The sequence below is a fragment of the Chiloscyllium plagiosum genome, chromosome 6 (genome assembly GCF_004010195.1).
Source record: "Chiloscyllium plagiosum isolate BGI_BamShark_2017 chromosome 6, ASM401019v2, whole genome shotgun sequence".
Taxonomy (NCBI): Eukaryota; Metazoa; Chordata; class Chondrichthyes; order Orectolobiformes; family Hemiscylliidae; genus Chiloscyllium; species Chiloscyllium plagiosum.
Genome location: NC_057715.1, coordinates 54,985,000 through 55,002,035, shown reverse-complemented (window position 1 = coordinate 55,002,035; position 17,036 = coordinate 54,985,000). Strand labels below are relative to the sequence as shown.

Below are 17,036 nucleotides of genomic sequence, written 5' to 3'. Positions count from 1 at the left end.
ACATCCATCCTAGGACAAGCCAAACAGGGACACATGCGATAATTCCTAGAAGCATGGCATTCTAACCAGAACTCTATCAACAAAAACAATGATTGGACCCCATTTACCATCCCTGAGAAAAATAACAGGAAATGACATCACCACAGGAAATGACATCACCAACCCAAGCAAACCCAAACATATAAATAGAAAGCAGAAAATGCCAGCAGTGCTTCATCTGGAGGGTCACTGAAGGTGTTACCTAATATGGTGATGGAATGTTTGATAATGAACTGCAGGTCAGTGAACAAACCTATATCCAATACCATGACTTTTTGAATTGAAATGTAATTGTGTAAAAGTGTTCTTCTTGGGCTCCCATAATTTTGTGACCTTGACCATTAGGCACACTCACTGGAATTGCTTTTTTTAGAGAGAGTTCAATAGAGGCACTAGATAGACAATACTATTGTCTGGTGAGTACAAATCAATAACTTTGCCAATATTCCAGCTGAACCCTGTTTTCTTTGTGTTAATGGGGTTTCTATCTTAGTGAGAGTGATGTTTCATCAGCAGAAAAAAAACAACTTCAAGGAAGGGCAGTACATTGTCGGGTGGCAAAGTGGTTAGCATTGTTGCCTTGCAACACCAGTGACCTGGGTTTGATTTCTGCCTTGGGTGACTGTCTGTGTGAAGTGTGCATGTTCTCCTTGTGTCTGTGTGAGTTTCCTCCTGGTGCTCTGGCTTTCTCCCACAGTCCAAAGTTGTGCAGGTTAGTTGGATTGGTCATGCTAAAAAAATGCCTTATAGTATCCAGGGATGTACAGGCTAGGTGGGTCAGCCATGGTAAAAACCCAATGCAGGGATTATGGGGATGGGGTAGTGGGGGGGGATGCTCTTCAGATGGGCCGGCTGGCCTCTTTCTGCATTGTAGGGAATCTATGATTCTGTGTCTCATGGTCCTTGAGTGCAAAATAATGTCCTCATGCTTGGCTAGAACCCAAATATTTCTATTAAAAACAATGATAGTGTATTTAACATTCATAGGGTAAAATATTGGGACAGCAAGATGGGCTGAAGAGCAAAGCCAAATGCTCAACTGTTTGTTTTCTTCATGACACTGGATTTATTAAACATGCTTATTGTTCACAATCCCAAGAAGAATAATCAACAACTTAGACCTATCACATTTGTGCAATGTCATATGTAATGAGGCTTTAATGGAAGATGTTTCTACTCCATGTCAAACATTGGAAAGACATGAATACTGACTAATTAAAAACCTGGCACTATCTAGCTGGAAGTCAGAAAGGACATGGTAAGCAATGATGAAGTAAGTTATTTCCAGGAATCAATGAAGACCCACAATTTCCCATAGGAAATTAAACAACGTGACTGCATGCTTTCTATTTCAGCAAATATCTGCAACAGTAATACTATACAAAATGCAACTAATGGCTTTTTAGATGATCGGAGCAATAGCACATAGTGTTTTGAAGAGGTCCTGCTGGATCAGCAAAATAATAACCTGTCTAGTAGAATTGCTAGTAACATTGGCAATAACATTTAGCTGGAAAGTGGTTAAGACATTTTAAGGGCCACATAATATTCTAATTGTGCATCTTAGAAATCTATCTTTTTTAACAGTAATAATAACAACAATGCTTAGTCAACTTTAAATTGCCAAACTCCTAGAGGCCAGATCATCTGCACAATTGGGGAGCACAAACCAAGAGTAGGCAGTGAAAGATCTATTCAATACAATCTAATTAAAATTATTTTGGGAGGAAAAATTAAACCTTTGTTGCTTACCTGCAATATATCAAAACTTTGTCCATTCTCTTTCTGCTGAAACTTTGTAACTTGCTCCTTCCACAGCAACTAATTGCATTGCCAGTGAAGCTTCGTAAAATCTGTGATTCAATAGCTTGCCACGTTATTTAATCTGCCTCTGCACTGTTACATTCTAAATAAATTGCTTGACTTGGTAGCTCCCTTTTTACTGTGTTACTTCAATGTAATATTGAGGCAGTGTTGTATTGTTGAATGTGGAGTTTTCAGATGAAATGTTAAATCAACACCCACTACCTTTTCAAATTAATGTCAAGATCCAAGACTTAAAAGGAAATGATGGAGTTCTCCATTGCCCTGGTCAACACCTCTCTCCTCATCTAATCTGAACAAAGTGTTCTTCCTTCATTCATTTAACTTACTCTTTATGGAGTTTGGCTGTGTGTAAATTGGATGCACAATGCACTCTGAAACAGAACTGATCAATTGTGAAGTACCTCAGGACAGTCTGTGTGATAAAGTGCTAAATAATTGCAAATTGTTTCTTTTCCGTTAATACATTCTTTACTAATCCTAAGACTAATTCCATTTTCTAAAAAAAATCCTCAACTAATAAATTCAATTAATTCAAAGTTTTGACTCAAAATCTGATTCCAGATCTCTTCACCGGGAAATGCGTGGCTGAGAACAAGTTGTGTTGTGGGTGAGTATATTCATCAGCTTGGTGAGCAATAATCTATGCACCTAGTGCATGGATACATAGTTATAGAGTTCAACAAATGCAATTTATTTAAACTGTTTTTTTTTTTGACAAAGTGCCCAGTGAATAAGACTGGGATAATAGCAATCTAGGAGAGCAATGGCTCTTAAAAGGCTTTCTGCTCATGTAAGTGAAGGCCACATTTACATGAGAGTTTACTGTACAGCATGTTTGGGGAGTTCCAGAGATGTTTCTTTAGTGAAGGGAAACTAGAAACTGGACAGAAGGAAAATGTGTTTTTGGAGGTGATGGAATGGAGCTTGAACAGAACGAACTCAAATAGATCGAATGTTCATTAAGCATTGCTGCTCATTGTCAGTTGTGTACCTTGTGTCTTATCTTTGCAATGTTCATAGCAGCACAGGAGGCAAGTTGATCTTCCTGCTGAGGATAAGGACGATTTGGAGGTACCGGTGTTAGACTGGGGTGTAAAAAGTTAAAAATCACACAACACCAATTTATAGTCCAGCAGGGTTATTTAGAAGCATTAGTTTTATCAGGTGGTTGTGGACTATTAGATCATAAGAGACAGAATTTATAGCAAAAGTTTACAGTATGATGTAACTGAGATGATACAATCCAGGTCTTCTTCAATGTTTCTTAAGCACCTCACCAAGACCTTCCCCACACCTCTACTTCTCACCTTTAAACAACCACCAAACCTCAAATGGATCATTATTCGCAGCAAACTGCCCGGTCTTCAGGCCAACACCATATAACCCTGTCATGGCAAACGATGCAAGATATGACAAACTGTCGACACGGATATCACATGGGAATATCACCCAACATGTATGCAGCAGTTACTCATGTGACCTGGTCAGCATTGTCTATCTCATACACTGCAGGCAAGGATGTCCTGTGGCATGGTACATTGGCGAGACTGAGCAGAGGCTACAACAACGATTGTTGTGCCATGTCCATTCAATCACCAGCCAGGAGTGTTCCCAGTTGGGGAACACTTCAGCGGTCCAGGATATTCGACCTTTGACCTTCGAGTGACCATTCTCCATGGTAGACTTTGGGATAGACAACAACACAAAATGGACAAGCAGAAGCTGATAGCCAAGATCGGTACCCATGGGGACGGCCTCAACTGGGACCTTGGGTTCATGTCACACCACCCACCCCCCCACCACCCACCACCAAGTTTGTGGGGTGAATTTGTACTTGCAGAATTACATTTTATTTTGCTCAATAACTGCATAAATCCATGTAAGATTCTGTAAATCCCTTTTTTAGAAATAGAATCACTCTGAACATTGGGACACATGCAGACAGACTTTAACTTTACACTTTCAATGCATTATCTGAGCAGACATGGCACATATTGTTAAAGTTTGCTTGAGAATGTAACTTATTAAAAAAAAAATCTGAGATTTACTTATGAAAGAACTGAAAACAACATGGTCATTCTAAAAGATGAGAGACCTAACAAACAATCCAGGTATTTTTCAATATATCATTTCAGTTGCATCACACTCTAAACTTTTGCTATAAATTCTATGTCTTAAGTTCTCATAGTCCACAACCACCAGATAAAGGAACAGTGCTCTGAAAGCTTGTGCTTCGAAATGATCCTGTTGGACTCTAACCTGGTGTTGTGTATTTTTTTAACTGAGGATAGATGTAGATGTAAGGAAGATCAATGGGAGTGTGTAGAAAGAAAGAGCACTCAACTTGCAGAATGTTGGCATATCTGTGGTGTCATTTGATCTTATACTTGTAGTGACTACTCAGATATGTGATCTTCAGATAGTAACATTGAGTTGGAATCTGCACATAAGTTACTGGGTACAAATTGACACAGCCAGAGTAGTGAAAATGCTAGTTTGTGTTCCAACAGCCAGGAGGCCATGATGCCAGATCTGTTCTGCACCAAGAGACTCACAACAGGACTTCAGTTGAGAAACTGACAGAAGAGCTTTGGGCATATATATCAAGGTGCATGGTGCATTAGCGGGATGGCACGCTATCTTCTTATCACTGTCATAAGACTGAAGTATCCGGCTGCAATGTGACACAGAGCCTGGAACCCAACCTTTGGAAGTAGTGGACAATTCCTTCATGACACACAGAGGGCCCAAAATTTTGGGTGAATTAAAATTGGACTGACAGGCTCTGTAACCAATCTGTCGACTTCCACTGTAGCACAAGCAAAAGTCGTCCAGCAATGGAATGCTGCAGTGGAAGGTTAGGCTAGGGTCATGAAATCCATGCATGGTCTTGGGCCTGCTCAAAGTGCTGCAAACATGGATGCAGTTACCAGTGCTTAAAGAGGCTTTCAGGGTTTCACAGCAGGAGAAGGTGAGGACTGCAGATGCTGGGGATCAGAGTCAAAAATTGTGATGCTGGAAAAGTACAGCTGGTCAGGCAGCATCCGAAGAGCAGGAGAGTCGATGTTTCGAGCATAAGCTCTTAGCAGTTCAGCAATCTGTCCTTCAGCAAATTATGCAGATTGCTGAGGTGCAACTCCAGGGGTGAGAGTGGAACCATAAAGCATAAACCCGCAGTCCTCCCCGAGGATAATAGTGTTTGTGTTGCCAATATGTCCATTCCAGTACTCTTTTTTTTTTGTTGTTTGAAGAAAATCTTTGTTGCCATTTTGAATTTATCAGTGCAATTTCATTTAGTTACAATTAGCTTTCATTATTATAATCAAAGCTCTATCTTTCTTTGGTTTACCCACTACGTATCATTCCCTCCACCTTTTGTATTCAGCCTCATTTTCCCATGCGCACCCCATCTCAAGTTTCCTTTTGCCTTGCCACCAATTTATAAAGACAGGATTTATAATCCAGAAAACCCAGTTCAAAGAGGAAATCTTTATCACGAGAGAAGGTATACATCTTACCCTAAGAATTCACATTACTACTGCTCAACATTGCCACAAAGACACTGATAAGAGGTGAGTAAGTATTCAGAGCACAATATTAGAGCTTATTTCATAAACAAATTTCTACAGTTTTGATAATCTGTTAATGTCAACTCCTCAATTCCTTTTTTTAACCTTCATGTCCAAACATTACTCACTCTCTTAAAAGGCTTATTTACTACAGGTTTTGTGTTAATTTAAAATAACTTCCACTACAGCAGTCTTAAATAATTACATTTTATGTTGAAGTATTTGGGTGCATCAATTGATCAGAAACCATGTGAGGTGGCAATCCCATATTCATTCAGCTTCAGTCCGGTTGTATGCTAATTGTTATTACTGTAAATTAACGTTTAACATGCAGGATATCTGAACTAAAAAATACTATTAAAATCAAACAGGGCAGCATCATTGGCCCAATCATCTTCATCGAAAACCTTTCATTCCTGTTGATGTCCGAAATGGGGATGTTCACCAATGATGTACAATATCCAGCACCAGTCATGACTCATAGATTCTGAAGCAGGCCATGATGAAATGCAACAAGATCTGGACAATATCCAGGCTTGGGCTGACAAGTGGCAAACAACATTCACAAATGCCAGGAAATGACCATCTCTAATAAGAGACAATCTAATCACAGTCCCATATTCAACAGCATTACCAACACTGAATCCCCAACTGTCAACATCCTGCTGGTTACCATTGACCAGAAACTCAACTCTACTTGCCATGTATGCGTAGTGGCTACAAGAGCAAGTCAGAGGCTAGGGATACTGTGGTGAGTAATTCAACCCCTGAATCCCCAAAGCCTGTCCATCATCTGCAAGCACAAGTTAGGAGTGTAATTCCCCACTTGCCTAGATGAGTACAATTCCAACAACACTCAAGAACTTGATACCATCCAGGACAAAGCAGCCTGCTCAATTGACACTATATCTGTAGACTAGGCAAAAGTGAGTACTGCAGATGCTGGATATCAGAGTCAGGATTTGAGTGGTGCTGGAAAGGTGCGATAGGTCAGGCAGCATCTGAGGAGCAGCAAAATCGATGTTTCGGGCAAAGGCTCTTCATCAGGAATGAGGCTTGGAGCTTCAGGGGAGATAAATGGGGGGGGGGGGGCTCGGGGGAAGGTCCACCCTCCTCTCTGACCTATCGCCTTCACCCCACCTCCATCCACTTATCGCAATCAGCTACCCCCCCGACCCCCCCAGCCCCACCTCCTTCCCATTTATCTCTCCACCTCTGAGGCAACTAGGTATGAGCAACAAATGTTGGTGCAGTCAGCAAAGCCCACATCACATAAGTGAATTTTAAAAAATGATATCACACTATGTAGCAACTGTGCAAAGAAAAACAATTAATACTTCATTTTAAAAACCTTTCGTTAGAACATTAATTTTATTTTGTGTTTACATCATGATTTTTGGTTTGCTGAGCTTTTTCACCAAAATGTACTTTTAGTTAAGATTTACCAAACTCTTTTATAATGAAAACTATTCAGTGGATACAGAATTCAGACACTGGAGCAAGTTCTTGTTGGAATTTGTAAGGTGGGACTTGCCAATAGTCTAAGGGTTAATATGCTACAGTACAATTTCACTCCGTCACCACACGTTGCAACTGCATTACACAGCTGGTAATCTGTGAACATAAAAGAGGTTTCCAGCAGGTGTTGGCAGCTAATAACATACTGTTAAACTGGAAGACAAAGGTGTCAGAGGAGCAACATGCTGCACTCAATTTTGGTTTAGTGGGCACTTAGGTAATTGCTTTGAAAATTCTTTAAGATTAAATTCTGTAGTGTAAAACTAGGCTTTTTTAAAATCAGCCTCTGTATTTCTGAATCTTAAGAGTCTGTTCAGAGGCTTTCTCATTGCAGTGCAATGATTAATGGCTTCAATATATTCACCCAAACTAGAGAAATGAGATGTGACCATCATTCAGTTTGGGAACTGATTAACTGTAAATAACATTTTGTTGTGGGTTTTTAGGTAACTGACTTGTGTGAAATTTTCAGCTGTGTTGCTTACTGATTTTACAGTACAAAGATAACAAATGATCTGTTTACATGAAACTAATATAATGTCAGTTTTGGATTAGTTGGTGGCACTCTTGACAATACCTTAAAAGGTATTGGATTTAACTCACACTCAGGAGACTTGGATATACAATCCAGGTTTCCATTTTGCTGTACAGTACTGAAGAAGGGACTTCTTTCACTGGAGCATAGATTGAGGGTTGACCTTGGAGGTTTATAAAATCATGAGCATAGATAAGGTGAATAGAGAAGGTCTTTTCCCTATGGTAAGGGGTTCAAACTAGGGGGCACATTTTTAAGGTGAGGGGAGAAAGATGTAAAAATGACATGAGAGGCAATGTTTTTTACATAGTGATTAGTGTGTGAAATGAACTGCCAGAGGAAGTGATTATAAAAAACAGTAACATCACTATGTACAGTTACAACCTTTAAAAGGCATTTGGAAAAGTACATGAATAGGAATGGTTTGGAGGATTAAGAGCCAAATGCGGGAAGGTGGGATTAGTTTAGTTTGGGAACATGGTCAGCGTGGACTAGTTGGACTGAAGGGTCTATTTCCATGCTGTATGACTCAATGACTTTGAGTCCTACACTGACAGAGGTTCCATCTTTCAGGTGCAACTTTAAACTGAGATACCATCTGTCCTCTTAATGCCATGCGATCTTTAATGCGCATTTATTAAGAGTCTAGGAGTCATCCTAATATCCTGACCAGTATTTAGTCTTCAACCAACACTTAAAATTTGTATGAAAACCAAAATTGCTGGAAAAACTGAAGAGATCTGACAGCATCTGTGGAGAGAAACCATATACCACCTAAAATATCTGATTGCTCTTTGTGGGAGCTTGATGAAAGTTTGTGTAAATTGGCCAATATATTTCCTACGCTATAACAGTGACTATACTTCAACAGTACTTCATTGACTGGTGATTTTGGAAACCTTGAATTCATGAAAAGTACCATATACCTGCAAGTCCTTCATTTAATAGATATTGTTCGCATATATTTGGATGTCTGCTGTTTTAAGGATTGAATTACTCTTACCTTTGCTTACATTTGACAGATATTTCTTGAAAGTAGCTTTTGTTTCTTCATTCCTCACTAATTGATTGAGCTGTCTGTGACTTGGTTTATGCAATCATGTCCTAGCTTCATTTTGATGCAAGCATGAGTCAGCCTTTTCTTACAAATTCACTGAGTGATGGCAAGAAAACGAAGAGTGGCATCATGTTCGGGTAAATCAATCACAATCTCTTTCATGTTAATGTACTTGTTATAATATTAGTGGAGAAAGTTGACAGCTGACTGATACAAAATACAACTTGTGCTGTGAATGCTACAAACCAATCTGAAGTTTGGTTTAATTCTAATATCTATTAAATAAAGGACTCTGCTTTTGAATACTCAAATTTTGAATCTTGGAAAACTTGTGTTTTCATCGAGAATTTATAATTTTCAGAAGAAGACTTTTATTAGATTTTCATCACGAGTACTCTAGACATCCCTAGAATGGTTAGTTTCTGGGTTGTGGTAAAAAAACAATTTCCTACGCAGTTTACCAGTTGTGGGATGCTGCATTAAAGTCTCAAAAGATTGAAGCAGGAATAGCTATTTGTCTCATGCAGCCCACTCCACCATTTAATAGGTTTTGAATGTAGTCTTTAGTCAATCAAAATTCTGTCTCACCTAGCTTTGAATATATTCACCAGCCGAGAGTGTGCCTGCACTGCTGTTTGTGGAAAAGAATTCCAAAGTTTAAACAATTTCTGACAGAAGAAATTGCTCTTCAACCCTGTCTCAAAAAAGAGATCCTTACTTTTTGAACTACACCTTCCTTTGGATGTAGGTTTGCTCGCTGAGCTTGAAGGTTCATTTCCAGACGTTTTGTTACTCTACTAGGTAACATCTTCAGTGGGCCTCAGACAAAGCAATGCTGAAAATTCCTGCTTTCTATTTATGTTTGGGTTTCTTTGGGTTGGTGATGTCATTTCCTGTGGTGAAGTCACTTCCTGTTCCTTTTCTCAGTGGGTGGTAGTTGGGGTCTATCTCGATGTTTGTTGATAGAGTTCCAGAAACCCACCAACACACTAAAACAGCAGCTAATGAACTTGAAAGACCCTATACAGACAATGAGCAAAACTAACGTCATTTACAAAATACCATACAAGGACTGTAACAAACACTACATTGGACAAACCGGCAACAAACTAGCCACCAGGACACATGAACATCAACTAGCCATAAAAAGACATGACCCTCTCTCACTAGTATCCTCACATTCGGATGAGGAAGGACACCACTTCGACTAGGACAATACATCCACGCTAGGACAAGCCAAAAAAAGACATGCACAAGAATTCCGAGAAGCATGGCATTCCAACCCGAACTCTATCAACAAACACATCGAGTTAGACCCCAACTATCACCCCCTGAGAAAAGGAACAGGAAGTTACTTCACCACAGGAAATGATATCACTAACCTATAAATAGAAAGCAGGAATTTTCAGCATTGCTTCGCCTGAGGCCCACTGAAGATGTTACCTAGTAGAGTAACGAACCATCTGGAAATGAGCCTTTTAGCTCAGCGAGCAAATCTACATCCAAAACATCAACCTAAGCTACAAATCTTCTCAAAACTCACTGCACCTTCTAGTTGTGGACTCCCCCTCCCCCCCCCCCCCCCCCCCCCAGAGAGGATACAGCTTTGTGGCATTGACCCATAAGATGGTTTAGACTCTCTTCTGGAAAAAGAAATCAATTATAATTCTTTCAATAAGTCGAATTCCAAGCTACTCAACTATTCATCACAAGGCAACCCCTTCATTAATACTGAACCTGAAAAACAGCAGAGTGAATCTGAAATATTTCCAACGTACCTATATATATCTCCCATTAGGAGATTTAAAAACTAGATAACAGCTGTGGTCTTAGTAAGCCTTGTACAGCCTAGGCATCCCTATTTTTAACAAAAATAAATCTGTTGTCGAGAGGGAGGGAGACAGAGCGGGAAACAATAGGCTTGTTAATTTGATATCATTGGAAAAGTGTCAGAATTGGTTCTAAAGAATGTTAATAACTGGTGCTTTGAAAATAATTGGGAAGATTCAGTACAGTTTTCTGTAAAGAAATAATGCTTAACCAATTTACTAGAGTTCTCCTAAAGGTGTAGCTTGTGCTGTGGACAAAGTGGAGTCCACTGACGTACTGTGTTTGGATTTCCAGAAAGTTTTTGACAAGTTGCCAGATAGAAGGTTATTATGCAAAGGAGGAGCTCCTGTGTCAGAGTAACATTTTAGCATGGATGGAAAACTGTTTGGTTGGCAAAAAACAACAAATACACTTAAATAGGGCAGGATAATATATACTGGGGCCTGTGCTGGGGTTTCACCATTTTACAATTAAAATGTTAAAGATTTGCAAAAGAATTAAGTGTTATGAGAGAAAAATGCAGCAAGTAGTTCTGGTCTGGAATGCACAACCTGAAAATGGTGGAGCCAGAGTCAATCAAACCACTTGAGATCATTAAACCAGGTCAGGTGCTCGGCACTGAATGAGACACTTATTCTGGATGTGCTGAAGCCTGTCCACCATATACAAGCCACAAATCAGGAGTGTGATGAAACACTTTCTACTTCCAATGATAAAGCAGCTTCAACAATACTCAAACTAAATATCATTGAGGACAAAGCAGGACACTTGATTGCTTACCTCTTCACTAAATAAGTCTTCAGATATCCAATCTTTTTATTACAGTTACACACGGCAGTGGAAATGCAGAATGCGCATCAGCACCTTCCAAATCCATGACCTCTACCAACTCGAATGGCAAAGTCAGTTGATGCAGAGAAAAACCATCTGCAGCAGGCTTCCCTTCCAGTTAAACACTATGCTGCCATGAAAATATATGACTGTTTCTTTACGATCTCTGAGTTAAAGTAATGAAAATTGCATTGAACAGCACTGCGAGTATGTTTACAATCTATCTTCGTATCTGAAGTATCTAATTTCTGGAACCACTATCACAAACAAGCATAAACTGAAGCACAATATTGTTCACGTTCCACTTGAATGTCTTTCCAACCTTCATCTGACCTTATCAGCATATCTTTCCAATACATATAAAACGTATGTAGTTATTCTTGAAATGAATAAAAATTCTGAACTGGACCAGAACTCTTAATTCTGTGAAGATCCACAATAATGTATGATAGTAATAATACTCAATATGCATCTGTTTGGGAGGGCTGAACTGGTTCGAGATGGGAAAGACAGGGAAAAGGGTAGCATCGGTGGCGGGGGGGGGGGGAACGGGGGAGTACGCAGGGATAAAATGATAGAATTGGTTAAGTGTGACAAACTTGTGTATACAGTTATTTGTTGCAACTTATGCAAAAACTATTCTTTGTGTGAAAAATTAAGGTTTACTTGATAAGAATTTTAAAAAAACTTTTTTATTTCAGATGCTATCTTTTTAAAAAGAATATATTCATTCATAGACAAGATGATGATAACAACTAGGTGAAAGTGAGTACTGCGGATGCAGGAGATTAGAGTCGAGAGTGTGGTGCAGGAAAAGCACAGCAGGTCAGGCAGCATCCAGGGAGCAGGAGAATCGATGTTTTGTGAAAAGCCCTTCATCAGGAAGATTATAATAGCAGGCCATGCCAGTCTTACTCTGATAGGCATGCCACAACAAAGATTTGGGAAAAAGGTCAGACATGTTAAAATGCCATGACAAAATTTGAATCTTAAGGAAATGCTTTGTCATGGAACATTTCTGGTAATTAGGAAACTGCTTTCTTCAATGTTAGATGTTAATGTTATAACACAGGATTCAATAACAATAACCTACAAAGAATGATTAAGGCAATGTAACATCCCAAAACACTTCACAGGAGCTTTCTAAACAAAGTGTGACACTCAGTGACATTGATAATAGGTTAGATAATCAAAAACGCGCTAGAGGAGTAAATTTTAAGACTTACTTTAAATGAGCAAAGTAAGATTGAGAGGCATAGAAGCTTAGGGATGAAATTCTAAATCTTGGGGTGTAGGCAAATGATGGCACAACCACTAATATAGGACAACTATAGGGAAATGATTCAAGTTAAGACAAGGGCAGTAGAGATTTTATTTGATCTCAAGTTTATGGAGGATAGAATGTGGAGGGTTAGCCAGGTGTGCTTTAGAATAGTTGAACCTAGAGGTAATGAAGACATGGATGAGGATTTCAGCAACTCGGAGAAAGCGGGAACTGCAGATGCTGGAGTCAGAGTTGAAAAAGCATGCCGCATTAGGCCCGAAACATCGCCTCTCTTGCTCCTCAGATTTAGCGTGACCTGCGTGCTTTCTCCAGCACCACACTTCTTCAACTCTGAGGATTTCAGCAGCAAATGAGCCAGGGTCTACATCAAGCAAAGCTTCAGAAATGTAAATAGGCAGCCTTAGTGATGACAGATGTATGAGAGCAGAAGCTCAGTATCAAATGTGACACTCAGGTTGCCAACAGACTGACTGTTGCCAGGGAGAGGGATGGCATTGATAATAGCGTCAGACTCCCTCATATTAAATCAAAATTATATCAAATTTTCAAGGAAATCACATGTTCATTTCTCAAATAATAGAGTCCATCAAATGTAAACCTCCCATTTCAAAGCAAGTAGAATGAGTTCTGTATTAAGCTGTCATACTCTAGGACTATTAAAAAAAAATTACAACACTAGACTGTTAGCAATTTTAGTGTTGATCGTCCTTGGCCTGCATTTGCAACAAAGAGACATTCGAAGTGTGAGAAGTTCTGATTTTGTTAGTCTTTGGTCAAGGAATAATTATAAAGTCTACACTTAAAGATGTACTTTTGAAATAAAGGTACTAATTTGTTTTGACAGTCTGTTACTTATTGACTATAATTTCATATATATTCTATTACATCTTTTAAAAGTTTAAACTGTTATTTTGGATGATTCTATTTCAATTGATGGAATGGATGAAAAATGTAAATGTGGTCAGATTGTGCAATCCAGGCTGATGCACTTTCAATATAAAACAGCAGCAATTTTATGATGACTTTGATATTTAAAATATCTGTCACAGCACCACCAAGAGGAAAAATGAGTACTGCAGATAGCTATAAGCAATTAATAAAATATGTGCCCTTCATACTGATTTTAAGAAGTAAGTATTCAATCCTCTTTGATAATTACATAATATACCAGAGAATATGGACAGTCTTACACTCACCACTATCTTTAAGTTGTCATTCATTTGTCACACCTCTTCAGGCCCTCCCTTCTATGTATTTTTCTGTTTTTGTGAAGCCCATTTTTTCCTTCTCTCTATCTCTCTGTTTCTCTTTGCTTTCTCTCAGATGCACTCTGGGAATATTTGGGCTTTTAAAAAAGCACTAGAACTACATTATTTCGATGTGGCAGTGCTGCTTATTGCAGATATAAATGAAGGAAGCTTGTAATGGTTGTCAGCAGGCTTCAGTCAAAGGAGACAGTGGGTCCCAACACCTTGTCATAGACAGCCTCCAATCCCTTTCCAGGGGTTTGGGCAGGATCAGGTTCAGGATCTTCTCCTCATAATGGGTAAGGTCAGGCAGTCAACTCCCATCTTGAATCTTCTGCCTTATTGTCAGCTGTTTTCTCATGGAATGAGAGAAAAGAAGATGAAAGTGGGTCACACAGCTGTTAGTGCTGATACGTGTAGAGGAAAGGTGTTGTGATATTCTGAGTAAGTGAGTGAGTAGGTAGCACAGAAACCTTGCAAGATTTAGTAGTGTGGGCTTTGGGAGGGAGGTGCTGCAAGCAAGTCAAGGAAAATGTTGCATAAAATACTGAGAATGATAAAATATGAGCTATTTTGCAGTAGCAGGGATAGTGAATGTGAAGTGTAGAGAGAAGATGGTGGCATTTACCTTTGCAGAATAGATGAGGGCATTAATCATTTGCCTGCACAACAGGCTTTCCTCCAGATGATTGAGACCATGCTTAGCCAGGTGGCAACCATGGCCCAGGCTGGCAGGATCTGGTGTTGTGGCCTCCTCTGTCAGCCTGGGGGCGGAAAACATCCTCTGTCTGCACCATCTCATCTACCAGTACCTCCCGATCCCTATCCACAAAGCCGAATGCCAAGTTTTCACTTATCTGCCATTTCTGGAGCAAATGTCAAGAAGTGTGCAGGGCACCTCCAGACTGATCATGCCTGTCCATGCATACAACAGCTTTTTAAAGGTGGTACAGGTGCCATGGAAACTCACCCTTTCCATGAGCACCTGCTTAGTTGCGAGTCCTTTCGGTTACAGTGAGTGGGACAAACGGGCGAACATCAGACAAGAGGAGCAACAGATAGGCATTGCAGGAAGTTAATAAGGTGTGTTTGGGTTAAGAAAAGCGAAAGGCTCTGGCTTGAGAAAACTCACTAGGCCTTGCATAGAGAGCCCTCTATGAAATCTGATAAAATTGACAGAGTCACAAAAAGTGAGATTCAACACATAAAGAATATTTCTATGTTTTTGTGGCATTTGTCCTTTTAACTTAATTAAAAAATTTATCATGGACACAAGAAGCTTTACTTACTCACTAGGTGTCTATTTTCACAAATATTTTGAACAATCTGTCGAAGTCATGTGCCTAATTGTGTATTATGAGGTGATACACAATAATTGCTATTCTGTAGATTGAGTACAGACTGACAGCATGACATCTTTAAGTTGAGAATATCTGTCAAATGACACCTACAGGAATGACAATGACTGCTGGAGGTCATAATGAAGTCTTAATGCTACATGCACTCCACATTCTGCATTGAATATGTAATGGATTAAATGATTATAGAGGTTTATTAACATTTGATTGAAACTCCAGTCTCTATCAATCAGCAAAGAAGCCAACATGGAATCACCTTTTGTGAGTGATGACACTTACAAAAAGTCTACAGATTACAGCTGAACGTGACAACAATATGAAATCGTAATGTCAGTTAAATTAAACATTCCTTTGGAGAGCTTAAAGAAGGAAGTTTTGATCATTGCCAAGGTACAATATCCAATAATACCCAATAAAGATCCATTAAGTTTTAGCATCTTGTTATATGGTGTAAACCTAGTAGGTGGAATCCCCCAGAAAGTGTGAGAAATGTGAGCTATGGCAAGATATATGCTAAGAAAACTTGACAAGGAAACCAGAGTGTATATCTGGGGGATTCAGCTCACTGCTTGCTCCAAATCATCACCATGTTGCCTGGAAACAAACCACAACTCAAGGCAAACTACCCAGACGTCAACCATAGCTGGATTAGTGGTGCTGGAAGAGCACAGCAGTTCAGGCAGCATCCAAGGATCAGCGAAATCGACATTTCGGGCAAAAGCCCTTCATCAGGAATAAAGGCAGTGACCCTGATGCGTGGAGAGAGAAGCTGGAGGAGGGTGGGGGTGGGGAGAAAGTAGCATAGAGTACAATGGGTGAGTGGGGGAGGGGATGAAGATGATAGGTCAGGGAAGAGAGGGTGGAGTGGATAGGTGGAAAAGGAGCTAGGCAGGTAGGACAAGTCCGAACAAGTCATGGGGACAGTGCTGAGCTGGAAGTTTGGAACTAGGGTGAAGTGGGGGAATGGGAAATGAGGAAACTGTTGAAGTCCACATTGATGCCCTGGGGTTGAAGTGTTCCGAGGCGGAAGATGAGGCGTTCTTCCTCCAGGCGTCTGGTGGTGAGGGAGCGCCGGTTAAGGAGGCCCAGGACCTCCATGTCCTCGGCAGAGTGGGAGGGGGAGTTGAAATGTTGGGCCACAGGGCGGTGTGGATGATTGCTACGGGTGTCCTGGAGATGTTCCCTAAAGCGCTCTGCTAGGAGGCGCCCAGTCTCCCCAATGTAGAGGAGACTGCATCGGGAGCAACGGATACAATAAATGATATCAGTGGATGTGCAAGTAAAACTTTGATGGATGTGGAAAGCTCCTTTAGGGCCTTGGATAGAGGTGAGGGAGGAGGTGGGGGCACAAGTTTTACAGTTCCTGCGGTGGCAGGGGAAAGTGCCAGGATGGGAGGGTGGGTCGTAGGGGGGCGTGGACCTGACCAGGTAGTCACGGAGGGAACGGTCTTTGCGGAAGGCGGGAAGGGGTGGGGAGGGAAATATATCCCTGCTAGTCAACCATAGCCCTTTCTCCTCCATTGGCATTGACATTTAGCATCTGTCAGCCTATTTTGGTCATTCTGGCAATTCTATTCATGGACATTGTGATCTGGAAACACAGATTCACACTGCACTAGCAACTAACATTGAAGTGCAGCAGTGGGAAATACAATGCACAACGACTGGTATGCAGCTCATGCAGTGGACTAGGCTGCATGTTAGGGATTCATGCTTGTTCTCTTCCATCCATCCACTTAATGCCTACCTACTTATTTACACCATCTGTGCCTTGCCATGCATTGCCTTGCTATGTCAATCTCAGGAGAAAGTGAGGACTGCAGATGCTGGAGATCAGAGCTGAAAATGTGTTGCTGGAAAAGCGCAGCAGGTCAGGCAGCATCCAAGGAACAGGAGAATCGACGTTTCGGGCATAAGCCCTTCCTGAAGAAGGGCTTATG

The 17,036-nt window shown here is 40.4% G+C and overlaps 2 long non-coding RNA genes across 2 annotated transcripts in view; one reads left to right on the top strand and one right to left on the bottom strand.

The window, feature by feature from the left end:
• Positions 1-17,036, bottom strand: part of LOC122550593 — an 88,091-nt gene that overhangs the window by 38,414 nt on the left and 32,641 nt on the right. The gene's annotated exons all lie outside the window — the stretch shown is intronic.
• LOC122550592 lies at positions 218-11,692 on the top strand. Its single transcript, XR_006311889.1, has 3 exons — positions 218-278; positions 2,428-2,473; positions 11,201-11,692. It is a non-coding gene; the product is annotated as an uncharacterized LOC122550592 (long non-coding RNA).